The 12927-nt window shown below is 35.3% G+C and overlaps 2 non-coding genes across 2 annotated transcripts; both read right to left on the reverse strand.

Annotated features, from left to right (window-relative positions):
* Positions 1-4860: 4860 nt before the first annotated feature.
* Positions 4861-4932, reverse strand: TRNAW-CCA (transfer RNA tryptophan (anticodon CCA)). The gene has a single exon. It is a non-coding gene; the product is annotated as a tRNA-Trp (tRNA).
* A 155-nt stretch (positions 4933-5087) lies between these two features.
* Positions 5088-5171, reverse strand: TRNAL-CAG (transfer RNA leucine (anticodon CAG)). The gene has a single exon. It is a non-coding gene; the product is annotated as a tRNA-Leu (tRNA).
* Between the last annotated feature and the right edge of the window lie 7756 nt (positions 5172-12927).

Consider the following 12927-nt stretch of genomic DNA (forward strand, 5'->3'; position numbering starts at 1 on the left):
ATATGTATACAAAGATCATCTATGACAGTTATCAATAATCGATATTGGACTAGGCAAGCCATAATACCACCCAGTTCACTTCAAAATCGAGGACTGATTAAAGGTAACCACGGCGAGAGCGGGACAGACCGCGTAATTTCCGCCGCGTCACGCACTTCCTGGACACAATAGCGGTGTGACAACGCTATACCATACCCATTTGTCCGCTCCACTGAATTAAAGGGATGTGTCCGTTTGTATCGAAAGAACTATTATTTTTTCTGTTATCTCGTGCCGCCAAAGGAATTACGCGGGTAGCCGTGAATTACAAATGATTGATCATTTACACACGATTAAGTTTGGGGTTTATTTTTCAACAAGAACTTTTCTCAACAAATTCAGAAATTTGTTATTAGTGCAAAAGTTTTATAAGAGCAAATGTGCAGCTTATCTACGCGCTGTGAAAAAATGAATGATTTTAGAAATAATGAATTAGACAATGGTAATATGGTAAAAGTCCTAAAAATACTATTCTCTAAAGCCTTCTTGCTACTTTCATCATCCTCTTATTCTTGAACTGTAATATTCTAGAACTTTAATTTTTCGTGGTACCAAAAGTTTAAATCCATTTTTTGTAACAATCCAATCTGGATGGAGAGCACCAACAGGATTATTTGCTATGCAACCATGCAGCTGGAAATCTTCAGACTTGAAATGGAAATTGCATATTTTAAACCGTAGAAAAATATGATTGGAACTATCTATCCAGATGAGATCGCGGAACAAAGCTAAAGTTTGTTATAAATATTGGTTTCCATTTAGATAAGTAAACTGCGCGGGAAGGAAAGGGCCAGCTCGTTGTTCGGAGCTGATTATAATTTAAGAAAAAGACCAATATTTAGCCACTTCCGCAAATGCAATGGTAGTCGTGCAACCAAGTGCACCGCCCGCCAGCCCGCTGATAAATGCGTATGCGACCAACAATGCGAATCACACAACCGCCACCGCCAAATTACTTAACACGTGTTTCACCCCTCCACGGGGCATCTTCAGGAGTTATGTTACACCGATTAGTGCCAAGCACAGAGTCAAACTCTGAATGGACTTCCGCAAGGTAACGCCTGATTACATTAAATACTTATTATAAATTTACTCTGTAATAGTACATATCTAGAATATAACTTATTAGTTTGTGTATTAATACCTCTCATATATCTTTCTCTATCTTTCACTTTTTTCTCCCTCTCCATCTTAATTTGTCTTTCTCCCTCGGTATTCACTCTTTCTATTCATTTCATTTTATCTCTTTAATGTAGTCTAATGTCGATTGTAAAAATGTACCACTCAAAACTTTAACGTACGAAACCTGTAGTCTATTTACGTGTTTTTTTAGTTCGAAACGCAATATATCACTCCCACTACGCAAGCATGTAGCATAGTAGATCTCGTCGTCGATTAATATCCGCCGAGACTGAGGTCAAATGTTTTTTTAGCTGTTAAAAAAACCTGCCAATCACTTGCACCTTCGCTTTTTGGTCTATTCTCTAGTCACAAATATAGTGCTTATCCAGCAACACTTTTGTGAGCAAATGAAAGAGACAGATGATTATGGTGCGCTTCAATAATTGGAAAGAAATCTTTCGTTTTTATTTCACCTAATTATCACGAAAGAAAAAAGTGTTTCAGATTTTACACCATATAAACCAATTTGTTTTGTATTGGTGCTCATGTACATTCAAAAGTAAACTAAACTTAAATTATTTATATTACTATTAGGATAAGTTACATCATGTTAAAGTAGGTGTGATTCTATTAGCTTTTGTACAGTGACAACCTATTTGATATGTGACGAAGTAGTTGGTAATTTAGAACCGCTTATTAAGGGTGATTGTTTTGGAGCACGGTCAAATAATAAAAAGCAGAAAGGACTTTATTAACAATTGTTCATGTTTCACTTTTGTAATTTCCATTATTTATTTTTAATTTAACTTCATCACGCATGCACATTTAATTATGTGGTTACAATGAAGGCTAAACTTAACCATCCATGATAATTATTAACTTATTCAACATGAAATTTTCCGTGTGTAATATAATTGTGTTTATTCAATGAGTAATTTGCATTTGTATCTAATGAGGTACATTTCATTGTACTGTTCCATTGATATGTGAACTTTTTTATGGGCGGGTGAATGTTATAGAATAAGGAATTGTTTACACGCAACTACTTTATAAAGAGTATACCAACAATGTTTTTTTCCTATTGTCGACTTTTCGGTCGTTCCCAAGCTCTCTGTATCCAGGTTTCCTTCACCAGGTACAGGTCAAAAGGAATAATTTAGAACCAAATTACAAGTTAAATAGACATCAGTCCAAAAATATATGCGTGTAAACACAACCGTACCAAGTAAATTCCAATGAGATAAGTTACAAATTTTGATAATAATCTGTCCTTTTAATATGTAACAAGACATATAAGTTACAACACATACTTTTGTACGCATGATTTAGAGATAACTGCTTGATTTTTGACAGTTATGCAATGTTCATTCTACACAACTTCTAGAAGGATATGTACAGAATGATTGATTATAAGTGTGAAGGCTTTGAAGGTATAAATGAATATCTAATTTGCTCTCAGTTAATATGTGATTCACGCTATCATAATAAATGGTTTCAGAAATAATCAATAACGCACTTATTGTATAGTAAGAAACACTGTTTTTAAAATACGGATTACTTTAAATTAATTATTATAGACTTTATACTGCCAGAAGTTACAGGCATTTCGCATTTTATACAGCCGTTTGGAAATGTGTGTAAAAGAATTGAAACATTTTTCTGACAAAAGAGTTATAAATTCATACCATTAAACAATCAACCTGTATAAGCACACACATGTAGACATTTGTGACTATCTTTTCATATCTTCAATGGCAGCTTACTTTACAAGTTTTGCTACTCTGGTATAATAGCATACTTTTTGACTACATATCTATATCCGCACTGAGGACAGTCGATTCGATTCCCGAGATGCAATCTTATATAATTCACACACTGCAAATTAATTATATAGGATTGCCACTGCTCACAAACAAGTTTCCACAGGATGGGCAGCAGCTTCTTCTGCGTACTATAATATCACACTGCGACCGTCAACCTGCTCTGCCAAGCGTGGCGATTCTGATATATCCCCTATAGATATCTTTGTAGGAGACGATAAAGGTCCTAAGGGTCAACTAATTGATAGATCGTTCACCTTATAATTACTTAAATAGTTTCGAATAAGTTATTTGTTATTATTATAATATCAATTAACGAAGTCCGTAGAGTACGCCCTTTGTCATTAGGTGGTGATAAAATAACAATTGTTTACTTTTAATTTGTATTATTCATCATGAATGTTAGTCATACAAAGGCCTCCCATCTAGATTTCCAAAAGGACTGGTTAGAAGCGGCTCGCATCACCATGTGAGTTTCCTCTTGCAAGCGGACGTTCTTCGCTGCGCTTTTTAATCTATGATCTCCATTTAAGACCCAAAAAGCTCAACAGCTATCAGCTATAAGTCCTTGTATCATTATTTATTAAATTTTGAAATTAAAGATTTATGATGCTTTACTATGTAATAAACTGCAAGTTTTAATCATTCTTCTTCTTCTAGAAGTTGTTATTTTATTATTACCCCGTTTTTGGGGCCTCTCGTTCAACCTCCAACATGGAGGAATAGTCTTTGTTTATTTATAAAATAATTTTAATTCTAGCTTGGAAAAAGCTCATCTTTCGTCCTTCACAATATCTTTCATTCCTCTCCATACATCGCCTCACTTCCTAAGCTTTCCTTCTATAGTTCTACTACAACTTTCGAGTTTATTATTTTTATCATTTGTTTAACAATTTATTTAGTCTTAATTCTTGTTTATTTTTTACTATCTATATCGCGCCTAATTAACTTTTCTGATATCGTAGATATTTTATCAATCTTGTTTATTATTTCTATTCGACTTTGTTTTGGAATAACAAGCAAACTAATATTTGTATACCACTCTTCTGTAGCTGGCTTATTGTTTTCGAGAACAATTGTTGCATAGCAACCTGACCAATCAAAGTACGAGAACATATTTCTCAACAAGAAGATATTTCTCCCTACGCTTCTTTTTTTATTATCATAGGAATTTATTTTTAAGGAAACGCCAGCTGTAAAAATATTCTTTAGGTTTCAGGAACATGATAGAATATTAGAGAAAAGTTTCGAACCAAGATTTTATTTATTTATTCGAAAAGCTCTGGCGACACTTCTCTTTACTCAGTGAGGCGATGTTCTCCTGCTCTACACAGCCGGTGACCAGGTGCCCATTAAAAGAGCCTTCGAGACTCTACCGTCAGAGTTTAATATAGTTCTGTGGTACGAATCAAACGTGAAGTCTTTTTTTTTAGCTCTCTTCTAGATTTACTTATCTATAACTCAAAGTTACATAAAACCTAAACGATTATTCAAAATATTTTAAATTTGTCTCATATCTATTGACCACGCTTGCTGGAATTTTCTGGTAGGTAACTCTCTTGTCAAAATCCAATAAGCGCCGCATAATTTTGTTGTGAATTTATATGTAAGGCTTGCAACAACAGAGTATTTAAATCTCGGGACCATTTGTATCAAATTGGACTGTTTTGGATTTTATCTTCATTTATACAATTAGATCCTTAGTGAGTAATAATATATATTAGTAAAACAATGAATCGTACAAACATGTAAATAAGTTTTGGGTGGTAAGAAGTTATCATATATATTATATGTTTCTTTACAAATTTATATATATCATTTAAACTCTGATTACGTAAAAGTATTTGTGGCAAATTTAAAAATAGATAAAATGTACTTTTGACCCCGACGTGAATTGAACACGCAACCTTCTGATCTGGAGTCAGACGCGCTACCGTTGCGCCACGGAGTCCTTGTACTGAGTGTTAAAAGTTAGAAATATATCTATTCTTTTAAATAACATGGCAAACAAAATTTTTAGCTGTAAGTTTTAAAAAAACTTTATTTTACATTGAAAATAACAAATTAGCGTTGAGTACAAAAATATAAACTAAAAGTAATTATTTTTGTCAGAAGTGGGATTCGAACCCACGCCCACAGAAGTGGACTGCGACCTGAACGCAGCGCCTTAGACCGCTCGGCCATCCTGACATAGTATAACCATTAAAATAATAAGATTATTATATGAATTTAAGCTTTCAAACAAGACTAAATAAAAATATAAAACCGTTAATGAAACATTGAAATAATTACGCCATGAAGGTGACCTTAAAACGCTAATTAAACAACAACAAATTAAAATTTAAAATAACCGATAAAACATTAAAAGCTCGCCTGCTAATTGGCACCGGAGCGCGGGGAAAATATTTGAGTAATTAGAGAGACGCGTTGTCTCGGAGTGGAGTTCAGCTGGAGAGGTGCGTAATTAAAACCGTTATTACAATAATTTGTCGGGAATTACTTACGAATTGTCGCATAATTCAACCGCATGATGGCAGCCTTCGCATTGATTAGTTTAACAAAGGATCAAGATTATGTCCTAGTTTGTTATTGTAACTGTACGTTAAGCAATGCATTGTTTTTTACCTGGTAGATGCAACATCATCATTAGTGGCGCATCGAAAAGGGAAATGTCACAGATATGTTATTCTTTATTTCCATCGGTATTATCGGATCAACATTTCGTCATCATGAATGGGGAATTTCATAGAAATAAAGTTGCACATTTGCATCAGTATAAATACAGGCGAAACTCGAACGAATACACGCACATATACTTTGTACTTCATGTTGTCGATCCCACAACCTGCTAAATATATTTACATGACATCCTGAACCTGCATGAACTTCATGTATGTAGCTCCTGGATGTAGTCCCGTGTGAAAAGGGAGTGATTTCATTGGAAAATGACTTTTCCCAGACATACTCTACACAAAACATTAGCATATAGTCAGATTGAGTATGCGCTATTAAAAAAAATGTCTTAAATATGATTTTAAACGGTCGTTCGGATTTTTAAAAAATTGCAAAATATGTTTTAAATATAAATATAAGTGACATACTGTCTAAGTAAGAAAAGGACCAATATTTGGCATCATGTAATTAATTACATAACTTCTGAAGATGCCCCGTGGAGGGGTGAAACACGTGTTGAGTGATTTGGCGGCACATTGTTTGCCGCATACGCATTTATCAGCGGGCTGGCGGGCGGTGCATTTTATTGTATGACTACCATTGCATGTGCGGAAGTGGCTAAATATTGATCCTTTTCTTACTTAGGATGGACTTCCGCGAGGTAACGCCTGATTCCATTAAATATTTAACATACAGCCGCTTGTGCGATTGAAGCAGCAGTGTAATGTATTGATATTTTTGTACAGAAATAATCTCTATAGATTTGTGGAGATTGTGGAGTGCTCCAATTGATTATAATAATATTCGCAGACCGCAATTAATTCGACCGATGCTTACTTATTATGTCATTGTCACATTGACGTTCTGATGTCATTCTTGTTACTCTTAAATTTAAACGACATTTGTGGTGTTACCCACAGATAGTTAAATTGATATAAGTACACATTGCTCTCCAAGACAAAAAGTAACACATTGGAAGTGATTGTTTTCCGTTATCCGATGATGTACCCTTTAGTAAAGGCTGTCCGTTCATTATAGCAAGTTACGTCGTAATTCAGTATCTAATCACTCTCATTTAAGATATTACGTCTAAGTGTTCTTTCTTTGTGATAAATATTAATTCATCGTGACCCTGTGCGATTTTCATTTTCAAGACCCCATTCTAACCTACGAATATTATAGCAGAGGTGATGAAACCGTGTCCGATGATTGTGAAGCCTTCTTGGAAATTTAGGCCCCTTCATATACCGTGGTAGGACTCTCGACTCGTGACATAGGTGGCAATAGTTTTGACATCTATCATTGTTATCAACGACTCGGCTATGGTATAATATTTTAAATCCAACAAAGAACATCCTCATGTATGCTGGACAGACGACCTTATTAAGGATGTCTGAAGACGAAAGATGTAAAATATTTAAACCGGTCATATTAAACAAATAAATAAATGGACAGACTCGTACCCAGAAGTGAAATATGTTTTAATTTTTAAACCTTATAATAAGACTCCTAGAGTACTTAGGCAACGCAATACAATTTTAACATAACAAGTTCCTGACCCAGAGGACGACTGAATACTAGATGGATGGATGTGGTCAAAAAAGACATGCAGCTCTGCAATGTTTCCGAAAATGTGACGTCGGATAGAGCGAAGTGGAAGCTGAAAACTAAGAGAACACCCCACCGTCAGATGGGAATAATAAATTTCAAGGGAAAGAGAGAGAGAGAGAGATAATGCAGTACTGACATGTTTTGGCTACTATTTCCGCGTCGGTGAACAAGATAGACCAATTTAAAAAAAACCCTGCAATTGTAATTATTTTACTCATTAAAGTCGTTAAAAACGAAAGCTACCGCGGTAACGTCGGCCCCAGTCATTAAATACTTGAATATGTTTCAGCGCAGCCATCGAGCTTTCAGTTCGCCTGTACTTCTGCCGCAGTTAACATAAATTATTCAATAGATCACGCATTTTTCTACACGTTTGTATGTTGGACTAACTGTACCCACGACTCTGTTCGTGTGGAATTTTACAATTGAATTAATAAGTTTATTTATATACTTTTTCGTTTAATTTTTTTTAAATAAAAGTGGCCTAAATTAACTCCTAATTACAACAGTGATCTGCCAGTTAAATCCAGTCAAACGCGAATCCGCCCTTTCAGAGATTAACTTAAAGAAACAGACATGTATACACGTGGATTAAGTTATTATTTATTTATTACTTATAATTTCTTAAACGTACTTTATTTGACAATTTTCTTTTATGGCGTTTACCCGTCAAGTCGACGTAATGTCACGAGAAATATCCAGTGGAAAAGATGATAATAAAAAAATAAGGACTTGTTTCCGGGACCGCCGCCTTTATTGTTTGACAATCCCACATATATGTATATTCATATGAATGTATTAAAAGGCTGTTATTGTAATATTAGAAACAGACACTCCCGATTTTATTTATTTGTGTACCCGACATTGATTTTTTTTTATATATTTTTCTTCTGATTAGACTATTCTTTTTTCGCTTACTATATCATTCATGTATGTATGTATAGTGCACTATGTTGTTTCCCCACGATGTCCAGTCGCTGCGCTCCACCGGCGATTTCTTGCTACTTTAACTACGTCAACGGTCTATTTAGTGGAGGGCCAACTCGCACCGTCTACCGCCTCGTGTTTGTTTAGTAATTACAAATAGGTAATAATCTGCTTTTAATTTCTACAATGAAGATATTAATTATTACAATAATAAAAAAACCACCAGTGAAAACAATTTGGCTCCGTTCCAAGCGTGTGCACTTCTCGGACGCCTTACAAACGCATTCCGAATTGTTTTTGGCTCGATTTTAAAACAACTCGCCGGCTCGTCAGGTGGCGCGGAGTTTTCAATTGAAAATAATTTGCGGTCGATTGCCGAACAAGCGGCTGCACATTAAACGGTTCAAAATAATATCACTAATTCGTACGCTTATTCGTCTTTCATTATTTTAATTCGTTAACATTCACTAAACACACCGAACAATACTATTTTTTTAAAAAATATTTTCGCCGTGTTACGCCCGAAAACAAACGCACAATGAAAAGTTTCTAATGAGGATTCCAGAGTCTTCTACATAGCGCCGACGGGGACCATCGATGGAATTATAGTGGATAGAAGTCCCTCCTAACTCAGACCTTCCTCAAGAGGCAGCGTATCTTAAACTTATAAAAACGAACCCCCACGAAACTAACATAACTCAACGTAACTCAACATGAAGAATGACTTGACTATTTGTTTTAATTGCGCTCTTGGCAGACTTGTCAGTGGTGAATCATTCTGCAATCACTCCTTTTCGAAAACGTGAAGGATGCATCCAGGATTATGGACATTGACTTAACAAATATAATTTGGTGACCTTTTACTTTAAAATTTTAAATGCACCAACACAATATCATTTCCACTGCGCCGCCTGCAAATTAGTTTTTAATTATATTTGAAATGCAACCTCTTTTTGTGTAGTGGTATCACTGGCCAACATTATGGCACGAAGCCAATGATGAAAAAAAAACTTGTCATGTTTATGTGTTAATTATTCATTTCGATTACCATTTTGTTGGCAGTCGGACGCGACTGCAGGGTACGGGGAATGCATTACTGAATAATAGTATTAAATTGAATGCGGTTTCTTGCACAGGTTCTTGTGGTTGCATCCGAGAAATAATTACAGCTGTATTAATATTCAAAGATATGAATTGCTTTGAGTTTTCCCGACGGCATTCGTGAGAGCTCTTGCATGTTGTAAACCAAATGATATTTCTACTCTGATATTCTTACTGCGGAAGAGGACCTCAGATGTTCTTTCTCTTCCCCTCTCCGCAGCCTCCTTCTGCGACATCACTTTTTCGTAAAAGGTTATAGCAGTGCTCCATGATTTTTCATTCTGTACCATCGCCTTAACACGTTCACTGCGGGCCCAATTTTGAAGAACTTTCAGTTGGTGCGGCTGAGGTCGAATCAGCCACAAGCTGAACTTCCTAGTAGTACGGTTAAGGCCTTTTCTGCCTCATGTTCATCAATATTCTTTTACAATATTGAGTCAATGCTTCGCAGACATAAAGAAAGCTATATTTGTCTTTGTCATACCTCATACGGTTGAGTGTAAACAGCCGCCGCACTAGAGAGAAAACACGAGTTTTACGCACCGCACCAGTGCAAAGTCTACCATGAGGCTGAATCGACCTCAAGCCGCAGTGAACGTGTTAACAGCCTGGTAATGAGAGATCCCCACAGTGTCGATGAGTTCTCGGCTCAGTTCTTTCTAAGCTGTACACTCACCGGTTGTAGTGCTGGCGTAACAAAAAACACAGTATTTGCGGCGACATCCCTCCAGGAGCCGTATGTCGAGCGGGGTGTGCGGGCAGCAATTGAAAGCGAGTCGTTAGTTGGTCAAAGTGCTTCGACTTAGCTCAAAGCGCGCCGACGGTCGGCGCCCGCGAGTCATCAGTAGGTATGTAGCTTCTCTATGAAACCTACTAAGGATTTTTATTCCGAAAGTGTGTCAAATAATTAAAAACATAATTAACATTTTTATAAACATAATTAACATTTGACAGAGCAGTGACAAAGACAGCCTTTATAAGCCTTTCAAAGACTAAACGGTAATGAAGCTTGGAGATTATTATTTATATACATTACGTAAAGACAATTTATGGGTGTTCATACAAAAGCCGAGTTTGCTGTGGTTTATTCTTTTGTATTTGGAACCCTCGTGGCTTTAAATTGATATATGCCTTTATAGATGATCTCGATTTACTTCTAGTTCTCGGAGAAATAAAATGTGTTATGATTTGAAGCGTGTGCGATGTTATTTTGAAAATACAGAATATTTTGTATGAAAAATTGTTATATTACCATTGGATCCTATCCAAATTCTATGTCTACTAGTGGACATCTAGCTGCTGAAATAATCTTGATGATGATGACGTCATCCAACAGAGTACACAATTACGTAAACAAGGGTGAAGCGAAGTGATATATGTATGTTTGTTATTTAGTTTTGTTCATCTACACTCGGAAGACATTATATAAAAATTCATAAATTGTTAAAAACTTGTCGCATTAAATTTAAACATAAAATATTTTTCTTGAATTACGACGAAGAAAGGTAGTAAAACATCAATAGAGTCGCATTTGCAGGTCGTGCTCGTACTATACAAGATACCCAATAAATAAATATTGTGCGCGAGCTTCCCGTGGGTTTGATTAATTTTATCCGTGTCCTCTTTGCCCGTGGTCGTAGTAACGTAGCGCTGTTTATTCCATGATTATCTAACGTGCTCTCGAGTAATGTGAACGGAACGAAAACATTTTACTTTTGTAAACATTTGTTACATTCTACGATGGCGAAAATACAAAAAAAATAAAACTTAATATTTACAGTAACCAACATCATTACAATTGTAGAACGCGCACGCGTAGACATAGATGATCAATAGGTTCTGATATTGTCAACTGTTTTTCATACATAATGTTCTATAGTTTTTAAATAACATCCCTTTCAAATCACAACAGATGTTATTTCTACAACATGTATAATAAATAAGGTTTAAAAATAGAACGCAACGTATTTGGAGGATCGGATAAAGTTTCGCGTTTCTCTCTCCAATTAAGCCGGAGTGCAGGTCGTGCACAAGTTTCTTATAAAGTTTAATAACTATTATGTTTTTGATCGAGCGAAAGTTTGCTAGAGGTTAAGTGGTATAGGTTTCAAACTTCGAAGCTTTGTTTCTAAAGTCGCTAATGTGAGCGGAAAACACGAGTATGGAAACGATATCGACTCTTACATCTGAGAGATTCCAAGTTTTCTGTTATTTTAATTATTGCGTGGCGTTGTGTATAAGGTTTATGTGTAGTTAAATATTTAAAATACCAATGTTCAATTAATCAAACCCATATTCTTTTAAAAAATTCAGTCTGATTGAAATAGTATAGATGCAGTTTTAATGGAAGATCAAAACGAAGTTTTACGCCATCTAACTGTGTCAACTATTGGAGTTTGTTCAGACAGGAACCGGTGCATATAACCTTGAATAACTTATAGTAATTGGACAAGTAGTATGTGATATCAAGTAGTGGGACCAAATACACTCGACACTTAACTTTATAAGTCGCTCCACTGTGCTTAAGATGGGAACAGACGGTGCAACTTAATGGAAACGAAGCTAATATCTAGCCCAGAGTAAAACTTTCGGCAACCAAAATTGTTATTCCAAGATAATGACACTTAATATTAAATTGAAGGAATAAGTGCAAGGGTGATCAAAGGAAGAAGTAAATAGGATGAGGTACAGTTAAGCTAAACGTAAGAATCAGAGTTGACCTTTACGCAACGTACATTACAATTATCTATAAGCAAGTAACTTGTATAGATGAGATTGGCATGCAAAAATGGTAGAGCCTTTCGAAGTGATCCCGCCTTATTAAAGGTTTTTTTATGGCCCTTTTTATGGGGACCGCTCCTACCTCCCTGCCATGTTTGGGGCGGGGACATTACAGATTCGGGTAAATATTTTTTTTTTATTTTCATCATACGTTCTCCTTCATTCCTTCGCATTTTCTTATTTATCATCCTTTTATACATTACAAAACCTTTTTTCTCACTTACATATCTTCTATCTACATTCCGAAGTCACAGTTTTTATTAGTTAAAACAGTCTCTAGTTTATTACATTTATTAGCTCATTAGTTTTAATTATTAACATTTTAAATATTTTTACAAATTTTTCACTATTATATTCGACATTACATACATATTTTTGCCTCATATTTTAATAGACACAGCTTTTCCTTTTGGTTTTGGTTTTTCACTTTATTTTGCCTCTAGAGGCTTTTAATCTAATTCATTATTTCTCGGGAATCTTAACCGACGGTTTGTCCTATTTTTATTTACTTTATGAATCTTATTGTTGTTTATTGTAGACTGTATGATTGTTCTGTAAAACTATGTGACCTTTAAGGTTCTGGCATAGAGACCACGGTACCATCAAGCGTATCGTAAGGTGTACACCTACAAGGCAGATTCCAATCGTTTCTAATAGTAATCTGTGAGAGAGCAGATCTTTGTCCAGCAGCGGAAATTTAATGGCTGAAATAAAGAAGTTGATAATGAATTTATTTAGAAAATCAATACATAGTAGGTATCTATGATGATTATATATACACCATTTTACACTTGAATGACTTGGTAAACTAACGTTGAACTACCCTCACATTTAGTTGTTTTCATTCCAATTT

This window comes from Battus philenor, unplaced genomic scaffold (genome assembly GCF_028537555.1).
Source record: "Battus philenor isolate CCGP_79_NKW_IND1 unplaced genomic scaffold, ilBatPhil1.0.hap1 SCAF_2, whole genome shotgun sequence".
In the NCBI taxonomy this organism is placed as follows: domain Eukaryota; kingdom Metazoa; phylum Arthropoda; class Insecta; order Lepidoptera; family Papilionidae; genus Battus; species Battus philenor.